At 36.0% G+C, this 25,088-nt stretch overlaps 1 protein-coding gene and 1 pseudogene across 1 annotated transcript in view; both read left to right on the top strand.

Moving 5' to 3' along the window:
• ZNF804B (zinc finger protein 804B) overlaps positions 1-25,088 on the top strand; it is a 518,351-nt gene that overhangs the window by 184,211 nt on the left and 309,052 nt on the right. The window lies entirely within an intron of this gene.
• Positions 1-25,088, top strand: part of LOC137768710 (small ribosomal subunit protein uS2-like) — a 176,849-nt pseudogene that overhangs the window by 104,630 nt on the left and 47,131 nt on the right.

The raw sequence follows: 25,088 nt of genomic DNA, 5'->3' as shown, positions 1-25,088 counted from the left end.
CATTTCTCTAAAGAAGACATGCAGATGGCCAAAAAGCACATGAAAAGATGCTCAACATCACTAATTATTAGAGGAATTCAAATCAAAACTACAATGAGGTATCACCTCACACTAGTCAGAATGGACATCATCAAAAAATCTACAAACAATAAATATTGGAGAAAGTGTGGAGAAAAGGAAACCCTCCTACACTGTTGGTGGGAATGTAAATTGGTACAGCCACTATGGAGAACAGTATGGAGGTTCCTTTAAAATCTAAAAATAGAGCTACCATATGATTGTATGTTTTTATTATATATATTTTATGAAAATTATTTTAAAATTTGTTCTTTTCTATATGGAAGTTGATTCAACTAATTATGATTTCAAGACTTTAATCCTCCTGAGAGTTTGAACTTTCTTCCTCCCTCCCTCCCTCTCTCTCTCTCTTTCTCTTTATCTTTCTTTTCTTCCTCCCTCCTTCCCTCCCTCCCTTCCTTCCTTCCTTCCTTTCTTCCTTTCATAACATCTACCTGTGGACCTAGAATTCTATCATTGAAATAATCTTGGAAAGTGACTGCCTCATTTTAAAGATGAAAATTTAAGAGCGGTCATATTCCCAGTATCACACTGTTATTTCAGTAGCAGAATAAAAGCTTCAAAAATAGCTAATGACTCCTAATTTATGTCCAATATATTTATGCTAGGCTGGGAAATATAGCCACAAAAATATTCATAAATGAGATAGAAGTAATTAGATCTATGTATTTATAGACATGGATATATTGGAGTGATTAGGAGAATTCCCGCAAACAGGAGACTAAGTTGATGCAAATAAGGCTGACTTCCTGCCACAAATACAGAGAAATAGTGGAAATATTATAAGAGCAGCAAAAAAAGAATTTTTTTATCCACACAGGTGAGTTTGAAAGGATGTAAGATTCCCCAAAGGCCAAAAATAAACGGAAAAATTAAAAAGAGAATGACATGCAGAGGCCCATTCTGTAATGATCCACTAGAATTCTGTGATATAGTCCACAGGGACTGTGGGCTAGAGGTCTAACGCCCATTTCTAGATAAAGAAATGCTTCATCTCAAACAGTGAACTAGAACTTAGATCTGCACATTTAAGAAAGAGTCTGAGATTGTTCTCTGTTCTCAAGGAGTAAGAAAACTCTACTCACTGACCTGTAAAACAGTAAGGAAGCTGTTTAATCCAGTGGTTTGAATCACTGTGGGGGAGTATCACTGATAGTCAGTCAAAATCCCAGTTGCCCTATGCCTGGATGAAGGGTTTGAAGTTATATTAACTACAGAGTGCAGGAATCTACAGGATAAGAAATGTAAAAATAGGGCCAGGATAACTGATACTATTTAAGCACTAGACAAAAACAAGTCTTAAACTTCCTTGTAATGGCATTTTCATAGTCTAGGGCACATGAAACTTCTATACATAAATCATGTAATATAACTAGTAAGATGTCTAAAAGAAAAAATAAAGAAAATGAGTAAGAACCAATGGTCAAAGAGATAGTGGTCAATAATGTTTTCAGAAACGAAAAGTCAATATGCATCTTCATATTGAAGAATCACAGTGAGTCTCAAACTGCATAATCCAAAGCCCCACCTAAATTTAACTACAGAATACTAAAACAAAGGGAAAAAACCTAAATTTTTGAGGGGAAGAGAGAGAGAGAGAAAATAAAAACACAGCAAACCACACCTGGTTATCTAAAAAGGAATAATGCCAGTGGTAGTTTGATAGGGATTGCATTGAATCTGTAGATTGCTTTGGGTAGTATAGTCATTTTCACAATGTTGATTCTTCCAAACCAAGAACATGGTATACCTCTCCATCTATTTGTATCATTTTAAATTTCTTTTATCAGTGTCTTATAATTTTCTGCATACAGGTCTTTTGTCTCCTTAGGTAGGATTATTCCTAGATATTTTATTCTTTTTGTTGCTGTGGTAAATGGGAGTGTTTTCTTAATTTCACTTTCAGATTTTTCATCATTAGTGTATAGGAATGCAAGAGATTTCTGTGCATTGATTTTGTATCCTGCTACTTTACCAAATTCATTGATTAGCTCTAGTAGTTTTCTGGTGGCATCTTTAGGATTCTCTATGTATAGTATCATGTCATCTGCAACTTCTTCTTTTCCGATTTGGATTCTTTTTATTTCTTTTTCTTCTCTGATTGCTATGGCTAAAACTTCCAAAACTATGTTGAATAATAGTGGTGAGAGTGGGCAACCTTGTCTTATTCCTGATCTTAGTGGAAATGGAGGGAGGGAGACGCAAGAGGGAAGAGATATGGGGACGTATGTGTATGTATAACTGATACAGTTTGTTATACAGCAGAAACTAACACACCATTGTAAAGCAATTATACTCCAATAAAGATGTTTAAAAAATAAAAAATAAAACAATAAAAATAAAGAGGAATACTGATTGGAGCAGAAGCAGAAGTCTCATCAGCAAAACAGTAGGAAAAAAAATACAAAGTGCTGAGAGAAAATAATTGACTCAGAGTTTATATCAGCATATTAACAAGCAACCCAATTAAAAAATGGGCAAAAACCCTGGACACTTCACCAAAGAAGCTACAGAGAGGACAAGTAAGCATATGAAAAAGAGCTCAACATCATATGTCAGTAGAAAGGTGCCAATTAAAGCAACGAGATATCACTATATTTCCGTTAGAATGGCCAAAATGCAGAACACTGACTACACCAAATATTGATGAGGAAGTGGAGCAAAAGGAACTCTGATTTATTGCTGGTGGGAGTGCAAAATGGTACAGTCACTATGAAAGACAGCTTGGCAGTTTCTTACAAAACTTTACATATTCTTACCATACAATCCATCAATCATGCTCCTTGGTATTTGTCAAAATGAATTGGAAACTTAGGTCCACATAAAAACCTACACACAGGTTTTTTGCCCAGACTTGGAAGCATTCAAGACGTCCTTCAGTAGATGAATGGATAAATAAACTGTGGTACACCCAGATAACAGAATATTATTTGAAGTTAAAAAGAAATGAACTATCAAGCCATGAAAAACATGGAGGAAACTTCAATGTGTATTACTATGTAAAGGAAGCCAATCTGAAAAGGCTATACATACTGTATGATTCTAACTATATGACATTCTAGAAAAGGCAAAAATATGGAGACAGGTAAAAAGGTCAGTGGTTGCCAAGGATTAGGGGGGAGTGAGGGATGAATGGTTATAGCATAGAAAATGTTTAGGGCAGTGAAATTATTCTGTGTGATTCTGTAATGGTAGATACATGTCCTTATCCATTTGTCAAAACCCAGAGACGATACAATACCAAGAATGAACTCTAATGTAAACTATGGACTTTTCATGATAATGATGTGTCAATGTAGATTCATCAGTTGTAACAAATATACCCTCTAGTACAGGATATTGATAATGATGGAGGCTGTGATTATGTGGGGGCTCAATTTTGCTGTGAACCTAAAACTCCTCTAAAAAAAATAAAATCTATTAAAAGATAGAGCATATCAACAAGCCAGTAAAATAGAAAATTTGGGGATAAGACCTGAAAAAAAAGACTTGAAATTTAAGTATAAAATAGGCAACATAACTGTAGATTTAATAGTAGTTTTCAAAAGTATGGAAAACTCATTCTGATAAGGTAAAAATTAGATGAAATACTCATGAAAACTGACTCATGAAGAAATAAAGAACCTTCTATTTCTATAAGCATTAAGGAGAATACATCACTGCATAGATGTATAATACTTTTTTATCACAAAAAATGTTACAAGAAGAAAAAGAAAGGAAAATCCCTAACTATTTATGGTTACTTTAATCTTGATAGCAGAAGCAGATTAATAGCATTTTGAGAAAGAAAAAATAAATACCATTTGTGATAATAGACATAAAAATCCTAAATAAGTATTAACCAGCTAAACCCAACAATTTATGTTAATATCCATACAACGGTGTTTAACAATAAAACATTATGACCAAGTAGAGTTGGTTTTTTTTTTTGTCCCCAAAATGCACGTGTAGAATGCCACTTTCAGACATTCTACTCCCTTCTTCCCTGAAACTCCCAATTTTGATTCTCCTGATACTAAATTATGTCAGTGAATTTCCTTTATTTCTCAAAGACTTTTACTCTTGGCCTCCTGTCATTCTCTCTGAAGATACTCTTTTCTGAATTCTTAGATACATGGACATGTAGATGGTGCTTTCAATACCCCTGACTGCTCAGATTCCCTTAACCTGCTCTCCTCAAGTGATCTTAACTTCTCTCCTGTATCATCCATTCACTTCTATGGTCACATCCAAAGTTTTTCATTATCAGTAACTTAACTCCACAACAATTTTGTGTTATGTAACTCAATTTCTGATCTAGTTTTTTTTTCCCCACCCCCACCCCCCCAGCATGCTTCCTCTATTACCATCTACAGATATGCTGGCAACAAATTCTCTTAGTTTCCCTTCATCTGAGAATGTATTTATTTCCCCTTCATCTTGAAGAACATTCTTGTGGGATAAACAACTCTGGGTGAAAATATTTTTCTTTCAGCATTTGAAAACTTTCATGCTACTTCCATGGTTTCTGCTGAGAAGTCCATTGTTGTTTGACTGTTGTCCTTTTATATGTAATGAGTCATTTTTCATTCACTGCTCCTAAGATTTTTCTTTGTTTTTAGTTTTCGGAGTTTGAATATGATACATTTTGGTATTTGGCCCCTTTGGTTCATTCAGCTTACTGAGTCTTTGGCTTATGTCTTTGTCAAAATTGAAAAGTTTTTATCCATTATTTTGAATACTTTTTCATCCCTCTTTCTCATCTCCTTCCAGGATTCTGGTGACATAAATTTAGATCTTTTGTTACAGTCCCTCAGCTCCTGAGGTTTTTTCCTTTCTTCTCTCTCTCTCTCTTTTTTAGTATGTTTTCTCTCTGTTCAAATTTGGTGATTTCTATTGTTCTACCTTCCAGTTGAGTGGTTCTTTCCTCTCTTCCCTCCATTCTGCTGTTGAGCCCCTACAATGACTTCTAAATTTTTGGTTATCATATTTTTGAGTTCTAAAATTTCTTTTTAATTCTTTTTCATATCTTCAGTTCCCTTGCTGAAACTTTCCATTTTTTGTTTATTTTAAGCATGCTCATAATTGCTTTTTGAAGTATGTTTTGGGGGTTTTTTTTGATGACTGCTTTTAAATTTTGAAAATAATTCTAACATCTTTGTCATTTTAATGATGTCATCTGTTGATTGTCCATTTTCATTCAGTTTGAGATCTTCCTGGTTTTAGTAAAACAATTGATTTTCAAATGAAACCTGGACATTTTTGGTATTACATTATGAGACTCTGGATTTTGTTTAAACCTCATATTTTGGCTAGTTTTCTCTGCCACCACTCTGGCAGGGATGAAGTTGTTGCTACCTTATTACTACCCGGTGGGAATAGAAGCCCTGGTTCCTAAATTGGCCTCCAGTGACTCCTGGGATGGGGGTCCCTCATCACTGCTGGACAGCGGTGAGAGTTCTGGCTCCCCACTTGGCCTCCTTGACATCACTCCAGAGGAAGCATAAGGAAAGGGCACCTCTTTGCCTCCTTATTACTTTGTGAGGGATGGAAGTCCAGGCTTCCCTCTGCACTGACACTGGGGTGGGGGGGAGGCGATGGTGGAGCCTGGTTGAAAGTCCCAACTGTCTATTTGGCCTTTTCTGACACCACCTTAGTGGAGGGGTTGGGGTGCCCTCTTATAGGCTGAAGAGTGTCGAAGTTTAGGCTTTTCACTCTGCCTTTGCTGGTAGGGCATTTGTGTGACCAAAGGTTTTTCCTTAGATTTGGCTGAAGTAGAGAAATTATTGTATAAGATTTCCATCTTGGTACCCTGCCCCTGTCTCATTTTTACTTCTTTTGCTTGAAAGAACCAGCTTGTGTTGTGGCTTTTTGTTTGCACCCATTGGCGTTTCTGAGTCACCAGCTTCTTCAGCTCCAAGTCTGGAATATATGAGGCAAAACAAACAAACAAAAAACAGGTAACTCATCTTCACATCATTCCTTGGGTCCTGAGGTCATTTGTCAGTGTGTTTCTTATCTCTACCTTTCAGAGTCTCCTTATGTTTATTTTATATAGAGTGTCTTAGGTATTTACTTGTAATTAACTGGGAGATGCTCTTCTGTTTTCTTGGAAGTAGAAGTCTTCTTTCCCACTTACTGAGAAAATTGAAGTAATCCAAAGAGAACCTCTAAAAACTCCCACAAACTATTCATCCATCTATGATTATTTTTGCTTGCATACTCTTCTCCCTCATCCTAGACTAATTATGTGCTCTTGTCTAAAATAATCCCCCCAACTCTGCATTAGATCCCTTCTAATTTTGCCTACACCAAGTTATTGCTTCAGCAGTTCCTTATGTTTCTTTCATTACCAACTTTTCATTTTCTACTAGATCTTTTTTTTCCACTTTCCATTTTCTACTAGACCATTACCTTCAACCTTTTCTTGACTCAAGTTCCCTTGTCAGATAAACGTTTTGCAGCAAGTGGATAGTTGACAATAGTGTGTTGGAGATTTCATGCAATGAAATGCTGTAGAGCAGCTAAATACAATTGACTACATTTACATACAACAATTCAGAAATTTTAAGTGAAAAAAATTAATTCACAAAATACTTGTATGATTTACTCTGTTTCTCTGTACATTTAATATCCCCCAAAGGTGGCTGTACATGTGTGCATGTATGTGTATGTATATCTATATAAAATAGTTTACAGAAATATATATTTATATATTAAATATTATAATATATATTATATATATATACAGTAAAAGCAGAAATACATTTGAATAGTAGTTACTTTTACCTTTTTAGTGGGATGAGAAGAAATGGGGTGGAGATGGTCTGGAAAGCTATAAAAAATGGGCTTTTGCTGTCATCACAATACTTAATTTCTTTAAAAAATCTTGAGCAAAGTGTTAACATTTGTTAAATCTGTGTAGGGTAGATTTTGGAGTTTGGCATATATTTGAAAATTTCCATAATTAAACAATTAAAATGTGTTTACTCATGTGTATACAAATGTCTTCAAATCCATTGTGAAATAGTAATAAAGTAGTGTTAATATGGATATTAGCAACTTCTGTATGTTTTCATTTCTACGTAAATAGTTCACATCAACAATCATGCATTCAGACCTCGTATTTAAGTAGATATTACTTTTATGTCTCTCACTCCGGACTTCCATAATATTCTATTTATTTCTGTACTGTCTTATCAACGTTTTGAAATGATCTTTGTGTTTCTGCCTCTGCATCGACTCTATTCATCTTATTCTTCATTGTACTATCATTGGCTAACATTTTGCCAGTTGCACAGATGGTGCTCAGTAGAACATGGCCCAAATTAGCCAATAGTGCTCTGATACTTTTCCTGACATGTTGAAGACCATGTAGGAGTTTTCTTTAAAAATAGTAACCTAATTTCACTGTGGGATGTGTTAGGGAAAAGGTAAGTAGAGATTGAAGTAGAGTGGAGTGGAGTGAGAGAGACTGTGTTTTGGGATAGTTGTTTGCATTTTATTTTCCTTTTTTTGTTACTGAATTATTGTGGGTCTTTGTCTATCTTACCCACTGATGTATCTTTTCATCCTGGAAAAAAAGCCTAGTGTAATCAAGGTGCTCAATTAAAACTTTGAATGAATGTATGAATAAACAGTGAATTACAGGAGGCAAAAGACCAACGGTACTGAGACTAGACCAAGTGCTAATATTTAGTGAAAATGTAAAGAGGTCTTTTCTAGTCTTGAGTTCTTATATATGAATGTATATTGGTTCTTCTTGACATCTTTTTCTTAAACATTTCCCTTCTCCTTTAAGTGCTTTTTTCATTGTCTTTTTTATAATCAACACTGCGTATCTTATGGCACCGCCTATAGCAGGCCTCATTTTTAGGGGCAATATTAAGGTGCATTGATTTGGAGTCATGTAACAACATTTAGATGCAATAAGTTTCATTAGTGGCACTCTTTCCCAAAGACCAGAATGACAGTTGTATGCATGAGTGTGTGGGTGTGACCTGTCATACATGCAGATGCATTTAACCATTATGTTTCCCAGCTGTAAACAATCATCATAGAAAATCCTTAATAATTTTAATAGAGCAAATTATAAAGAGGCAAAAGCTTCTCCCTGTCTGTTTTCACTTAGCTTTACTAAATACTGAATATCAAAAATAATTTATCAGGATTTAATAGATTTTTGTGGTTTCAGAAAGGATATTTCTCTATTTTATGTAATTGAAGTTGAAAACAATCTCTATCGGAGCCCCTTACCCAACAGCAGTTCCCTCCACCCCTCTCTGGGCCCAGAAAATAGAGATGTATAAACTACAGGAGTGTGATTACCAGCATAGGTATTGAGAGAGCGAGAAAATATATTTTCTCCCTGAGACCATGCCTCTTCATGCTGAGTCAAGAGCATTAATGTCCATGTTTTCAAAGTCAAAAAGTGGGCTAAGAATTTGCACAGAGTGTTTATCTAATAGCAAACATATTTTAGGAAAGATAGCAAGAATATTCTAGAATATTCTAGACCACACAGTCTTTCAATACAACTTTGTTTCAGTGTTTGGTTTGTTTCTGTATCAATGGGACTTTTATTCATGCCCAAATCAGTCAGTATTTGCTGTGTTTCAGTGTATCATAAGGAACAGAGAAAAATAGGACATATTGTCCCTGTCACTCGGAATGCTGTGAGTCCTCGCTATTAAGAATTTATATTTCTGATGATTCTTTATTTATAAGCTACTGCCTAAGATCTTTGATACACTTTTTTTTTTTTAAGAAGACTTAAAGAGTCTTGGCGTTTGAAGAGAGCCTTGAAGGACGTTTAATCTAACCATCATCTAGAACATGCCCTTTACACTACACGATTCTCTTGTAGTCCCTTTTACGGATTCCATGTTGCACACACTAAAGGCTCTAACAGAAGCCGAAAAGAAAATGTCTATTTAATATTGCTTAAACCAAGAGTTCCCAATATTTTTTGACCACAAGGTTTTTTTCTTTGCTACAGCTATTAAAATGTGGTTTAAGAAACACACCACAATGTCCTCTGTAGGCAATGCACTACACTTGGACTGTTAGCAAGTACTTCCTTATACTGAAATACTTTTCTTTGTAATTTCTGACTACATAGATCCATACAACAGTGAATTGACTATAAACTGAAAAGTTTTGAGCTTTAATTTCTCCTTTATAGGAAAACCAATGCCTAGCTTTTTGTTTGCTTTCTTGGTCTGGTTTATTGAGTTATGATAAAATAAAATTTACCCTTTTTAGGGTACATTTCAATGCGTTTTGGCAAATGTAAACAGTGTCACCACTGCTACAATCAAGATATAGATTATCCCCATGACTCCAAAGAGTTCCCTTTGGCTCCTGTGTTGTCAGTCTCCTCCCTACTCCCAGCCTTTGGGAAAAAGATCTAATTTCTGCCACTATAATTCTGAATTTTGTAGAATGTCATATAAACTGAATCATACAATTATATACCACTCTGTATCTGACTTCTTTCACTTAGCAAATACTTTCGAGATTTATCCATATCACTGTTTGTAGCAGTATTTTGTTTCTTTTTATGACAGAGTAGTATTCTGATATGTGATGTATCAGTATTTATCCATTCACCATTTGTTGGACATGTAGGTTGTTTCCAGTTTGAGGCCATTATGCACAAAGCAGCTATTAACATTTACAAATAAATTTATGTTGAAAATGTTTCATGTTACTTGAGTAAAAGCCTAGGAGAGATATTGCTGGATTTTGGTGGGTAAATGTTTAACTTTATACAAAATATCCCAAGTGTCTTCCAAAGTGGGCTGTATTATTTTGCAATCCCACCAGCAACATTTGAGAGTTCAGGTTTCTCCAAATTCTTGCCTTGCAGGATTTCGAATTGTCATTAAACAAAACAAAACAAAACAAAACAAAAACAGTGTTAGCCATTCTAGTAGGTGCATAGAGGTATCACAATATAATTTTTGTTTGCATTTTCCTAGTGAATAATGATGTTGAGTGCCTTTTTATATGTTTATTGGGATATGTATTTTTTCTATGAGGTGTTCAAATATTCTGCCTATTTTTTATCATTTTTTGTCTTGTAATTATTGTTACAAGATTAATTTATCTATTCTGCACACGTCTTTATAATATACATGTTTACATACACTTTGTTCCTGTCTGTAGGTGTCTTAATTTTTTAAGTGTGTCTTACAAAGAGCAAACTTCTTTTTGTTTTGTTTTACTTGTTTTTAATTTTGATGAAGTCCTCTATACCAATTTTTATTTTATTTATTTATTTATGTTATTCTTTTTTTTTTTAACATCTTTATTGGAGTATAATTGCTTTACAATGGTGTGTTAGTCTATGCTTCACAACAAAGTGAATCAGCTATACATATACATATGTTCCCATATCTCCTCCCTCTTGCGTCTCCCTCCCTCCCATCCTCCCCATCCCACCCCTCCAGGTGGTCACAAAGCACCGAGCTGATCTCCCTGTGCCATGCGGCTGCTTCCCACTAGCTATCTATTCTACGTTTGGTAGTGTATATATGTACATGCCACTCTCACACTTTGTCAGAGCTTACCCTTCCACCTCCCCATATCCTCAAGTCCATTCTCTAGTAGGTCTGTGTCTTTATTCCCATCTTGCCCCAGGTTATTCATGACCATTTTTTTTTCTTAGATTCCATATATATGTGTTAGCATACAATATTTGTTTTTCTCTTTCTGACTTACATCACCCTGTATGACAGACAGATGGATGATCTGTCCATTGGTGAAAGTGGGGTTTTAAAGTCCCCTACTATGATTGTGTTACTGTCGATTTCCCCTTTTATGGCTGTTAGCATTTGCCTTATGTATTGAGGTGCTCCTATGTTGGGTGCATAAATATTTACAATTGTTATATCTTCTTCTTGGATCGATCCCTTGATCATTATGTAGTGTCCTTCTTTGTCTCTTGTAATAGTCTTTATTTTAAAGTCTATTTTGTCTGATACGAGAATTGCTACTCCAGCTTTCTTTTGATTTCCATTTGCATGGAATATCTTTTTCCATCCCCTCACTTTCAGGCTGTATGTGTCCCTAGGTCTGACGTGGGTCTCTTGTAGACAGCATATATACGGGTCTTGTTTTTGTATCCATTCAGCCAATCTATGTATTTTGGTGGGAGCATTTAATCCATTTACTTTTAAGGTAATTATCAATATGTATCTTCCTATTATTATTTTCTTAATTGTTTTGGGTTTGTTATTGTAGGTCTTTTCCTTCTCTTGTATTTCCTGCCTAGAGAAGTTCCTTTAGCATTTGTTATAAAGCTGGTTTGGTAGTGCTGAATTCTCTTAGCTTTTGCTTGTCTGTAAAGGTTTTAATTTCTCTGTCAAATCTGAATGAGATCCTTGTTGGGTAGAGTAATCTTGCTTGTAGGTTTTTCTCCTTCATCACTTTAAATATGTCCTGCCACTCCCTTCTGGCTTGCAGAGTTTCTGCTGAAAAATCAGCTGTTAACCTTATGGGGATTCCCTTATGTGTTATTTGTTGTTTTTCCTTTGCTGCTTTTAATATTTTTTCTTTGTATTTAATTTTTGATAGTTTGATTAATATGTGTGTTAGTGTGTTTCTCCTTGGATTTATCCTGTATGGGACTCTCTGTGCTTCCTGGACTTGATTAACTATTTCCTTTCCCATATTAAGTAAGTTTTCAACTATAATCTCTTCAAATATTTTCTCAGTCCCTTTCTTTTTCTCTTCTTCTTCTGGGACCCCTATAATTCAAATGTTGGTGTCTTTAATGTTGTCCCAGAGGTCTCTGAGACTGTCCTCAATTCTTTTCATTCTTTTTTCTTTATCCTGCTCTGCAGTAGTTATTTCCACTATTTCATCTTCCAGGTCCCTTATCCGTTCTTCTGCCTCAGTTATTCTGGTATTGATGCCTTCTAGAGAATTTTTAATCTCATTTATTGTGTTGTTCATCACTGTTTGTTTGCTCTTTAGTTCTTCTTGGTCCTTGTTAAACGTTTCTTGTATTTTCTCTATTCTATTTCCAAGATTTTGGAACATCTTTACTATCATTATTCTGAATTCTTTTAAAGGTAGACTGCCTATTTCCTCTTCATTTGTTAGGTCTGGTGGGTTTTTGCCTTGCTCCTTCATCTGCTGTGTGTTTTTCTGTCTTCTCATTTTGCTTAACTTGCTGTGTTTGGGGTCTCTTTTTCGTAGGCTGCAGGTTTGTAGTTCCCGTTGCTTTTGGTGTCTCTCCCCAGTGGCTAAGGTTGGTTCAGTGGGTTGTGTAGGCTTCCTGGTAGAGGGGACTAGTATCTGTGTTCTGGTGGATGAGGCTGGATCTTGTCTTTCTGGTGGGCAGGTCCACGTCTTGTGGTGTGTTTTGGGGTGTCTGTGACCTTATTATGATTTTAGGCAGCCTCTCTGCTAATGGGTGGGGTTGTGTTCCTGTGTTGCTAGTTGTTTGGCATAGGGTGTCCAGCACTCTATCTTGCTGGTCGGTGAGTGGAGCTGGGATTTGGCGTTGAGATGGAGGTGTCTGGGAGATTTTCACTGTTTGATATTACGTGGAGCTGGGAGGTCTCTTGTGGACCAGTGTCCTAAACTTGGCTCTCCCACCTCAGAGTCACAGCCCTGACACCTGGCTGGAGCACCAAGAGCCTTTCATTCACCTGGCTCAGAATAAAAGGGAGAAAAAATAGAAAGAAAGAAAGAAGGTAAAATAAAACAAAATAAAGTAGAATAAAATAAAGTTATTAAAATAAAAAATAATTATTAAGAAAAAATTTAAAAGAAAAAAAACGGAGAGACAGCACCCTAGGACAAATGGTGAAAGCAAAGCTATACAGACAAAATCACACATAGAAGCATACACATACACACTCACAAAAAGAGGAAAAGGGGAAAATATATGTATATCTTTGCTCCCAAAGTCCACCCCCTCAATTTGGGATGATTCGTTGTCTATTCAGGTATTCCACAGATGCAGGTACATCAGGTTGATTGTGGAGATTTAATCCTCTGCTCCTGAGGCTGCTGGGAGAAATTTCCCTTTCTCTTCTTTGTTCGCACGGCTCCCGGGGTTCAGCTTTGGATTTGGATGCGCCTCTGCGTGTAGGTTGCCTGAGGGCGTCTGTTCTTTGCTCCGACAGGACGGGGTTAAAGGAGCAGCTGCTTCGGGGGCTCTGGCTCACTCAGACCGGGGGGAGGGAGCGGTACGGAGGATGCGGGTCGAGCCTGCTGCGTCAGAGGCGTCGTGACGTTGCAGCAGCCCGAGGCGCGCCGTGCGTTCTCCCGGGGAAGTTGTCCCCGGATCACGGGAGCCTGGCCGTGGCGGGCTGCACAGGCTCCCGGGAGGGGCGGTGTGGAGAGTGACCTGTGCTTGCACACAGGCTTCTTGGTGGCGGCAGCAGCAACCTTAGCGTCTCATGCCCGTCTCTGAGGTCCGCGCTGATAGCCGTGGCTTGCGCCCGTCTCTGGAGCTCCTTTAAGCGGCGCTCTTAATCCCCTCTCCTTGCGCACCAGGAAACAAAGAGGCAAGAAAACGTCTCTTGCCTCTTCGGCAGCTCCAGACTTTTTCCCAGACTCCCTCCCGGCTAGCTGTGGCGCACTAGCCCCTTCAGGCTGTGTTCACGCCGCCAACCCCAGTCCTTTCCCTGGGATCCGACCTCCGAATCCCGAGCCTCAGCTCCCAGCCCCGCCCGCCCCGGCAGCTGAGCAGACAAGCCTCTCAGGCTGGTGAGTGCTGGTCAGCACCGCTCCTCCGTGCGGGAATTTCTCCGCTTTGCCCTCCGCACCCCTGTGGCTGTGCTCTCCTCCGTGGCTCCGAAGCTTCCCCCCTCCTTCACCCGCAGTCTCCACCCGCAAAGGGTTTTCCTAGTGTGTGGAAACCTTTCCTCCTTCACAGCTCCCTCCCACTGGCGCAGGTCCCGTCCCTATTCTTTTGTCTCTGTTTTTTCTTTTTTCTTTTGCCCTACCCAGGTATGTGGGGAGTTTGTTGCCTTTTGGGAGGTCTGAGGTCTTCTGCCAGCATTCAGTAGGTGTTCTGTAGGAGCTGTTCCACATGTAGATGTATTTCTGATGTACCTGTGGGGAAGAAGGTGGTCTCCGCATCTTTCTCTTCCGCCATCTTGAAGCTTCTCCCAATTTTTATTTTAGATTTGTACTTTCTGAATCCTGTATCACAAATCTTTACTTAACTGTAGATCAGATTTGTTTTCTCCTATTTTTTTTCTCTAGAATTTCATAGATTTAAATTTTACATTTTGATCTCTGATCCATTTGAATTTTTTTAAATTAATTTTGTATATTATGTGAAATATGAATCAAGAAGGCCTTGGTAACTTTTATTGAAAATTAATTAGTCATATAAATATGGATTTATTTTTAGATTTTGTATTCTGTTCTACTGATATCCCCATCCACCGTTACACTGATATCACACCGATATTAGGTAATGTGAGTCATCCGAAGTTGTTGTTCTTTTTCAAAATTGTTTGGCTATTCTTGTTCAGGGTTTCTCAATTGTGGAATTATTGGCATTTTGCACCAGATAATTCTTGGTTGTGCAGGTTGTCCTGGGCATTGTAGGATGTTTAGCAGCATTTCCTGCCCCTTCCCACCAGATGTTAGTAGCAGCTCCCCTGGCTGTGCCTTCCAATGCAAGGTTGCATAGTAATTGTGAATGTACACAATTCGTGCTTTGTTTCTGACCTTAGGGGTAAAGAGTTTAGTTTCTGTTCATTATGTGACATTTAGCTGCAAGGTTTTTGTTGTTGTTGTTTGTTTTAAGATAGATGATCGTTAGCAACTTGAAGAGGTTTTGAAGCCAGCTAAAACTCTAGCTTGCTGAAAGTTTTAGATCAGAGGTGAATGTTGTGTTTTGTTAAATGTTTTTTCTGCATGTACTCTATTCTGCATCTGTTGAGACTATGGTTTTGCTGTTTTAGTCTCTTAGTAAGGCAAATAACATTCATTAATTTTGAATATCAATTCAATGCTACATTCTTTGGAAGATTCATTTGGTCATGGTATATTATTCCTTTTTATATATTGCTGGATTTTATTTGTTTATATTTTAAGGATCTTTTGAGTCTATATTCTTTATTGATTTTGACCTATAGTTTTCTTTTATAGTAATATCTTTGTCTGATTTTGTTATTTGAGTAATACTAGCATCATAGATTGAGTCAGTCTTTTCTCTTCACATTTCTGTAACAGATTGTGTAGAATTGGTACTATTTCTTCCTCAAGTTTTTCTTTAGAATTCACCAGTAAAGCCCTCTGGATTGGAGCTTTCTTTATAAAAGGCTTTCAACTATATTTTAAATTATCTACAGAGATTTTCAGTTTATTTATTTGTTTCTGAGTGAGCCTTTGTCATTTTGTCTTTCAAATAATTTATCCATTTTACATAGCTGTCAAAATTATTGGCAGAAATTCACTCATAATATTTATTTATTATAATTTTCTGTATCATCAGTGACGACTACCTTTTATTCTTGGTATTGGTAATTTTTTGCTCAGTATAACTAGAAGTTCGTTAGTTTTATTGATTTTTCTTTAAAGATTCAGTTTTTGTTTCATTGATTTTTCTCTACTACAATTTTCATTGATTTCTACCTTTATCTTTATTATTTTTTCCTTCTGTTTGCTTTGGATTTAATTTGTTCTTCTTCATCTAGTTTCTTAATGTGAAATCTTTGATTATTACTTTGACTCTTACTTATTTTTTCCAAGATAAAAACATTTAATGCTATAAATTTTCCTCTAAGAATTGCTTTGTTATGCATCTCAGAAATTTTGATAAGTTGTGTTTTAATTTTCATTCAATTAAATAAGTTCTAATGTTCCTTTTGATATCCATTTGACCAATGACTATATAGCCATGTTATTGATTGCTAATGTAATTCATTTCCAATATGAGAAAACATTCTGTGTGATTATTTTCTATTTGTTTTGCAATCTCAACTTTCTTATGAGCTTAATAATAGTTATGATTTTGCAAATCACACTACTTTTTCTTACAGCTTTCTAAATCTTAAGCAGAAGCAGAACTCCTCAGTTTTAAAAATAATTACTAACAATGCATATTTCTATAAATAGAGAAAATACATCTGCATATTACTAGTACAGTTTTTTTTACATTGTATCTGTGGTAGTAAAAATATTTCCATATTGTCTGTTTAATCCTTACCTATAAATTATCTCCTCCATCAAATAATGTTCAAAAAGAAATTTTGAAAAACAAACAATTCAATAAAGTAGATAACCAGAGTTTCTTTTAAATTACAAAGCTTAAAATGTTTTCTATCCAACTGTTTATTATCTCATTTTGTATTGAAAGTCTAAATAGCAATCACATAACTTTGAGTGTATGGAAACACAGGTAGAATTCTTTATTTCTCCCCAGTGGCTGACATGTAGACTGTAGCCTTATAGAATATTTTGGACTCAATGCCCTCTCCTTCCATTCATAAATCTCTGTGCTATGGATAAGCCTCTGTAAACCAACAGAAGTTTAGTCAAATTAGTAAGAAAATTATATTTTGTGTGTATGAAAAACACACATTTTTTTCTCTTAATGTCTTTGTAGGTTTTAAGAAATTGCTAGCCATATTTGAAGACTTACATTTGTTATAATGGTCAAATTAGATTATGTATATGAAATTATATTTTGAGCTGTAAGATGAGAGTAATAAATGTAAATGAGAGAGTAAATAAATATTAGTAATATGGTTTATGGATGCAGTATATAATCCATAAATACTTTTTGAATTGGCAGTGCTTTTAGGGATGCATAAAATTTCCATAGAACCTTCAAAGCCTTAAGAAAAAAGGAAAGCGAGTTATGTTTTGCTGCTATAATTTTATTCTAGTTACTATTACATAAAATACTGTGGAAAAAAATTACCAAGCAATTAGAAAAGTGTTGCTCTTGTGAGATTAGGAGTGTCATCTTTTAAATGCCATCCAACAAATGTACAAAGTGCCTAACAAATGTTTATGCTTTGCAGGAATTTGTGCAAGTTCTGTTGAATAATAAATATCTGAAGAACTCCAATATGGCAAAAAGATTTCAGTGGTTCTGAAGTGTCTAGTACCACATATAGAAAGGATGGTGCTTCTTTCCTGTGTTAGTGCTCAGTCTTTGCTGTGCCAGCATTAATCCTTCCTCTGTCTTCTTGCAAACGTTTTAGAATAGAAAACTAAAGAAAAAACTTAGTTATACACTCATCATATGTTTCACTATTTAGTATTAAGATGAAACCTTTGGTCAGTAATCATGCTAATTTTGATTGGAACTAGAAAATGAATTTGAATCCTACCCTATTCAAAGGGCAACAGATTTTATAAACAAACACACACAATCTATATGTGTATATTAATACATATTATGTATAGCCTCTAATATTATCTTTTGTCATCAATTCAGTCATGATAAAAATAATGTCTTTTGTTGATAGTCTTTCAAAAATATTTGAAAATTTTAAGATGCACTTACTTTCTGTGACAAATTATTTTTACATTCAAAAAATTCAGGATAGCTTTCTTATTACAAAAGGTTTCTTAGGAAATATAGAACTATATATACCTGGACACAGGAGATTGGCATTTGGGGATAGGCTAAATGACCGTCAGGTTGGCTAAATGACTCACCAACTGCACTCAACTCAAACATTTTTAAAAATACTAATTAATGCAAATGTAGGTGAGTCCTTCACTCTTTAACATATTTCTGAATAACTTCTAAAAAGACAAGTTAAAACAAATGATGAAGCTCCAAATTTAAAATATATAAACACTAAAAAAAAAAAAAAAAAAAAGGATTCCTTATCCAAGGGTACATTTCTCTTTATTTATATCTGTACCCAGCTGGCAGTGGGTGGTATCTCATTCCTGGAAATTCCTATCTTGAAAAGCAAATGCTTACTGGAATATTCAATTAGCTATGAGCAATGGCGTCTCCAGCTCTGAAATGTCATTTTGAGAAGTCCCTGAGTGCAGGGGAGAGAAATGTGGCTGTGTTTTGGCAGACTCTGTAATGCTCAGTTCTCTCATTGATGGGTCTTTGTGAGTCCTAATGGCTTCGTTGCCCACGCTGTGTACAGCAGCCTGATGTGACTGGGCTTATGCCATATCCGCACTGATAGAATTATTGTCATTAGTATCATAAATATGCATGCATTCTCCGTTTTCTCTGGATCTGTTTGGAGTTTATAGAGGAGCCGACTCTTGGTGAAGCTTCAAACTGATGACCATGCCATTTTTATTTTTAAAGCCAGAGCAATGTATTAATAACCAGACTTGGGACCGAGTTGGAGAAATAGGAAGGACATATTAAAATGATGTGGTTCAGAACAAAATGAATTAGGTATTTGTATGTGCAATTTTGGTTTGTGATATTCTTTATCTCATTTGTTACAATCTCTTCTTATGTTTTAGTATTTTGGTGTTGCTGATTTTAATGGCATCCCCAGGCTTTCATAGATCTAATAATAAACCAGGTTAAAGAAGGGGAAAGGCTTCCACTATTGATTGATTTTTAAACAGCTTTTATTCTTGATTACCAAAAGTAAAATATTGTCATACTAGGGATCTTGAAAAACACTGGAGTGAGAAACCTCAAACAAAACTACCTACAACCACTTGTTCCCACAGACATTTTTGATATTCTGGATCTGTTTGTCTTTCCCAGCTTAAGGAACACTGTGGCAACAAAGTTGGGTTTCTAAGTATGAGGACTTGAACTCTGTCCCTAGCTTTGTGTTGGGCCATGTCCTCACACAGTGAGTAAATAAAGGAAACAGTGGCAGATACATTAAGAATATACCATTTGTGGTTGATTTGCAGGTGATATCTCTGAACACAGGCAATGAGAGGCATCCTGTTAAGCTATGAAATAGGCTGTGTTGGTACATTGTCCCTGGACCTTAGTTCTTGGAGGTGTCCTCTTGCTTGTACATGCTTCTGATGCCCCTGGCAACATTTGTCTCCTGGTCCCCTGTTCCAAACCTTCCCGCTGCCACATGTTGACTCTGCACTGGTGTCAGGATTGAGTCACCTGTCCAACCTCCCAGGCTTATAACTTCTTCCCTGATTTTTCTTCATTCTTATCTTGGACCTTAGATTACCTACAAAGCCCTACATGATTTGGCTCCAGGCTTCCACTCCAAATTCCTCTCCTATCATCCTCCCTTTTGCTCAGTGAGAGTCAATTGTATATTCCTTCTTTCTGTTTTGTCCCTTGAACATGTCAAACTCATTCCTGACTCAGGGCTCTGGACTGAGTTAACACATCTGGAATGCTCATGTCCTTGGTCTTTACTGGTTCTGAGCCCAGATGTCACCTCTCAGATAGGTCTTCCTTGACCACCTTCTCCAAGTAACTGGTTCATCAACACCTTCACTTTTATTCATCCTGTTAAAAAAAAATCTTCTTTTAATTGAAGAATAGTTGATTTACAATGTTGTGTTAGCTTCAGGTATTCAGTGATTCAGGTATATATATATTCTTTTTCAGATTCTTTTTCATTATAGGTTATTGTAAGATACTGAATATATTGATAGTTCCCAGTGCTATACAGTAAGCTCTTGTTCTTTATTTATTTTATATATAGTAAAGTGTATCTGTTAATCCCAAACTCCTAATTTATCCCTCCCTCCCCCGAGCTCCTCTAAAAACAGAGTTACCATATGATCCAGCAAACCCGCTCCTGGGCATATATCCAGAAAAGATAAAAGCTCTAATTCAAAAAGATACGTGCACTCCAGTGTTCATATCGGCACTATTTACGATAGCCAAGACATTGAAGCAGCCTAAGTGTCCATTGACAGACGAATGGATAAAGAAGACGTGGCATATATATATATATATATATATATATATATATATATATATATATATATATATATATATATATATATATATATATATATATATATATATATATATATATATATATATATATATATATATAACTCAGCCATTAAAAAGAATGAAATAATGCTGTTTGCCACAACATGAATGGAACTAGAGATTATTATATTAAATGAAGTCAGAGAAAGACAAATATTATATATCACTTACGTGTGGAATCTAAGAAAATGATACAAATGAACTTATTTACAAAACAGAAATAGACTCACAGACATGGAAGACAAACTTATGGATCCCATTTTTTTAATAGCACACATCGTTTAAAATTGCCTTGTGACTTATGAATTTATTGCCTGTCTTGATTCTCGCCCAATGTCACCTGCTTGTTCTCACATTAGAATTTAAGCTCCATGTAAATAGGGAGTTTGTTTTACTCACCTCTGTGGTTCTCTTGTTTAGATGAGTCTAGCACAGAGGAAGTACCTGATAATTAAATGCTGAATGAATGTTTCTTATTAGAGCTTGGTTATCCCATAGGATGAGTGTGATTTTCGGACAAGTTCCAGATCATGGAATCTCAAGAGTCTTTTTACACTCCCTTGGGATAGTGGGGGCCTCACCCTCAAAAACAAAAAGTCTGTCCACCTTCCCCAAAGAAAATGAGCAATAATTTTCATTCCGTCCTTATGTAAATATATGCTATACTACAGCATGATTTTTAATGACTGTGTTATATTTTATCATATGGATATAAAACATTTTAAATCACCAATCCCTTATTTTTGACCATTTGCTTTTTTTTTTTTCATTCTTCTCCAATAAATTTTATTCAACCAACGCTCCTCAGTTTTCTCCTAATCACTAGTAAGAGCTGACCTTCCCTTTGTCTCTTTGGAATTGCCTATGGTTCACCATAGTTTACATTTTTCTTTTTCTTTTTTTTTTTTTCTGATGACCTTGGGTGTTTGTTTGTTTTTTTTAACATCTTTATTGGAATACGATTGCCCCACAATGGTGCATTAGTTTCTGCTTTAAAACAAAGTGAATCAGCTATATGTATACACATATCCCCATATCTCCTCCCTCTTACGTCCCCCTCCCACCCTCCCACCCTCCCTATACCACCCCTCTAGGTGATCACAAAGCACCAAGCTGATCTCCCTGTGCTATGAGGCTGCTTCCCACTAGCTGTCAACTTTATATTTCGTAGTATATATCAGTCCATGCCACTTTCTCACTTCATCCAAGTTTACCCTACCCTCTCCCCGTGTACTCAAGTCCATTCTCTACGTCTGTGTCCCTATTCCTGTCCTGCCCCTAAGTTCTTCAGAAACATTTTGGTTGTTTTTTTTTAAGATTCCATATATACGTGTTAGCATATGGTATTTCTTTTTCTCTTTCTGATTTACTTCACTCTGTATGACAGTCTCTAGGTCCATCCACCCCACTACAAATAATTCAATTTCGTTTCTTTTTATGGCTGAGTAATATTCCATTGTATATATGTGCCACATCTTCTTTATCCATTCATCTGTTGATGGGCACTTAGGTTGCTCCCATGTCCTGGCTATTGTAAATAGAGCTGCAGTGAACATTGTGGTACATGACTCTTTTTGAATTATGGTTTTCTCAGTGTATATGCCCAGTAGTGGGATTGCTGGGTCGTATGGTAGTTCTATTTTTAGTTTTGTAAGGAACCTCCATACTGTTCTCCATAGTGGCTGTATCAACTTACATTCCCACCAACAGTGCGAGAAGGTTCCCTTTTCTCCACACCCTCTCCAGCATTTATTGTTTGTAGATAATGATGATGGCCATTGATGATGGCCATTATGACTGGTGTGAGGTGATACCTCATTGTAGTTTTGAGTTGCATTTCTCTAATGATTAGTGATGTTGAGCAGCCTTTCATGTGTTTGTGAGCAATCTGTATATCTTCTTTGGAGAAATGTCTATTTAAGTCTTCTGCCCATTTTTGGATTGGGTTGTTTGTTTTTTTGATACTGGGCTGCATGAGCTGCTTGTAAATTCTGGAGATTAATCCTTTGCAGTTGCTTCATTTGCAAGTATTTTCTCCCATTCTGATGGTTGTCTTTTCGTCTTCTTTATGGTTTCCTTCGCTGTGCAAAAGCTTTTAAGTTTCATTAGGTCCCATTTGTTTATTTTGGTTTTATTTCCATTTCTCTAGGAGGTGTGTCAAAAAGGATATTGCTGTGATTTTCGTCATAGAGTGTTCTGCCTAACTTTTCCTCTAAGAATTTTATAGTGTCTGGCCTTACATTTAGTTCTTTAACCCATTTTGAGTTTATTTTTTTGTATGGTGTTAGGGAGTGTTCTAATTTCATTCTTTTACCTGTAGCTGTCCAGTTTTCCAAGCACCACTTATTGAAGAGTCTGTCTTTTCTGCATTGTATATTCTTTCCTCCTTTTTCAAAGATAAGGTGACCATATGTGCATGGGTTTATCTCTGAGCTTTCTATCCTGTTCCACTGATCTATATTTCTGTGTTTGTGCCAGTACCATACTGTCTTGATTACTGTAGCTTTGAAGTATAGTCTGAAGTCAGGGAGCCTGATTCATCCAGCTCCGTTTTTCGTTCTCAAGATTGCTTTGGCTATTGGGGATCTTTTTGTTTCCATACAAATTGTGAAATATTTTGTTCTAGTTCTGTGATACATGCCATTCATAGTTTGGTAGGGATTGCAATGAAGCTTTAGATTGCTTGGGTAATATAGTCATTTTCACAATGTTGATTCTTCCAATCCAAGAACATGGTATATCTCTCCATCTGTTTGTATCATCTTTAATTTCTTTCATCAGTGTCTTATAGTTTTCTGACTACAGGTCTTTTGTCCCCTTAGGTAGGTTTATTCCTCGGTATTTTATTCTTTTGGTTGCAATGGTAAATGGGAGTGTTTCCCTAATTTTTCTTTCAGAGGTTTCATCATTAGTGTACCGGAATGCAAGAGATTTCTGTGCATTAATTTTGTATCCTGCTACCTTACCAGATTCATTGATTAGCTATAGTAGTTTTCTGGTAGCATCTTTACGATTCTCTATGTATAGTATCATGTCATCTACAAACAGTGACAGCCTTACTTCTTCTTTTCCAACTTGGATTCCTTTTGTTTCTTTTTCTTCTCTGATTGCTATGGCTAAAACTTCCAAAACTATGTTGAATAAGAGTGGTGAGAGTGGGAAACCTTGTCTTGTTCCTGATCTTAGTGGAAACGGTTTCACTTTTTCACAATTGAGAATGATGTTGGCTGTGGGTTTGTTATATATGGCCTTTATTAGGTTGAGGTAAGTTCCCTCTCTGCCTTCTTTCTGGAGGGTTTTTATCATAAATTGGTGTTGAATTTTGTCAAAAGCTTTTTCTGCATCTTTTGGGATGATCATATGGTTTTTCTTCTTCAATTTGTTAATATGGTGTATCACATTGATTGATTTGCGTATATTGAAGAATCCTTGCATTCCTGGGATAAACCCCACTTGATCATGGTGTATGATCTTTTTAACGTGCTGTTGGATTCTGTTTGCTGGTATTGTGTTGAGGATTTTTGCTTCTATGTTCATCAGTGATATTGGTCTATAGTTTTCTTTCTTTGTGACATCTTTGTCTGGTTTTGGTATCAGGGTGATGGTGGCCTCGTAGAATGAGTTTGGGAGTGTTTCTCCCTCTGCTATATTTTGGAAGAGTTTTAGAAAGATAAGTCTTAGCTCTTCTCTAAATGTTTGGTAGAATTTGCCTGTGAAGCCATCTGGTCCTGGGCTTTTGTTTGTTGGACATTTTTCATCAGAGTCTCAATTTCAGAGCTTGTGATTGGTCTGTTTATGTTTTCTATTTCTTCCTGGTTCGGTCTTGGAAGTTTGTGCTTTTCTAAGAATTTTTCCATTTCTTCCAGGTTGTCCATTTTATTGGCATAGAGTTGCTTGTAGTAATCTCTCATGATCCTTTTTATTTCTGCAGTGTCAGTTGTTACTTCTCCTTTTCATTTCTAATTCTGTTGATTTTAGTCTTTTCCCTTTTTTTCTTGATGAGTCTGGCTAATGGTTTATCAATTTTGTTCATCTTCTCAAACAACCAGCTTTTAGTTTTATTGATCTTTGTTATTGTTTTCTTCATTTCTTTTTCATTTATTTCTGATGTGATCTTTATGATTTCTTTCTTTCTGCTAACTTTTGGGTTATTTTTTTCTTCTTTGTCTAATTGCTTTAGTTGTAAGGTTAGGTTGTTTATTTGAGATGTTTCTTGTTTCTAGAGGTAGGATTGTATTGCTATAAACTTCCCTCTTAGAACTGCTTTTGCTGCATCCCATAGGTTTTGGGTCATCATGTTTTCATTGTCATTTGTTTTTAGGTATTTTTTGATTTCCTCTTTGATTTCTTCAGTGATCTCTTGGTTATTTAGTAGCATATTCTTCAGCCTCCGTGTGCTTGTTTTTTTCGCAGATTTTTTCCTGTGATTGATAGCTAGTCTCATAGTGTTGTGGTCAGAAAAGATACTTGATACAATTTCAATTTTCTTAAATTTGCCAAGGCTTGATTTGTGAACAAAGATATGATCTATCCTGGAGAATGTTCCATGAGCACTTGAGAAGAAATTGTGTTCTGTTGTTTTTGGATGGAATGTCCTATAAATATCAATTAAGTCCACCTTGTTTAATGTATCATTGAAAGCTTATGTTTGCTTATTTGTTTTCATTTTAGATGATATGTCCATTGGTGAAAGTGGGGTGTTATAGTCCCCTACTATAATTGTGTTACTCTTGATTTCCCCTTTTATGGCTGTTAGCATTTTCCTTATGTATTGAGGTACTCCTGTGTTGGGTGCATAAATATTTACAATTGTTATTTCTTCTTCTTGGATTGATCCCTTGATCATTATGCAGTGTCCTTCTTTGTCTCTTGTAATAGTCTTTATTTTAAAGTCTGTTTTGTGGGATATGAGAATTGCTACTCCAGCTTTCTTTTGATTTCCATTTGCATGGAATATCTTTTTCCATCCCCTCACTTTCAGGCTGTATGTGTCCCTAGGTCTGAAGTGGGTCTCTTGTAGACAGCATATATACAGGTTTTGTTTTTGTATCCATTCAGCCAATCTATGTCTTTTGGTTGGAGCATTTAATCCATTTACATTTAAGGTAATTATCTATATGTA

The sequence above is a fragment of the Eschrichtius robustus genome, chromosome 8 (genome assembly GCF_028021215.1).
Source record: "Eschrichtius robustus isolate mEscRob2 chromosome 8, mEscRob2.pri, whole genome shotgun sequence".
Classification (NCBI taxonomy): Eukaryota; Metazoa; Chordata; class Mammalia; order Artiodactyla; family Eschrichtiidae; genus Eschrichtius; species Eschrichtius robustus.
The sequence above is the reverse complement of the archived record's forward strand: the minus strand, read 5'-3'. Positions and strand labels throughout refer to the sequence as shown.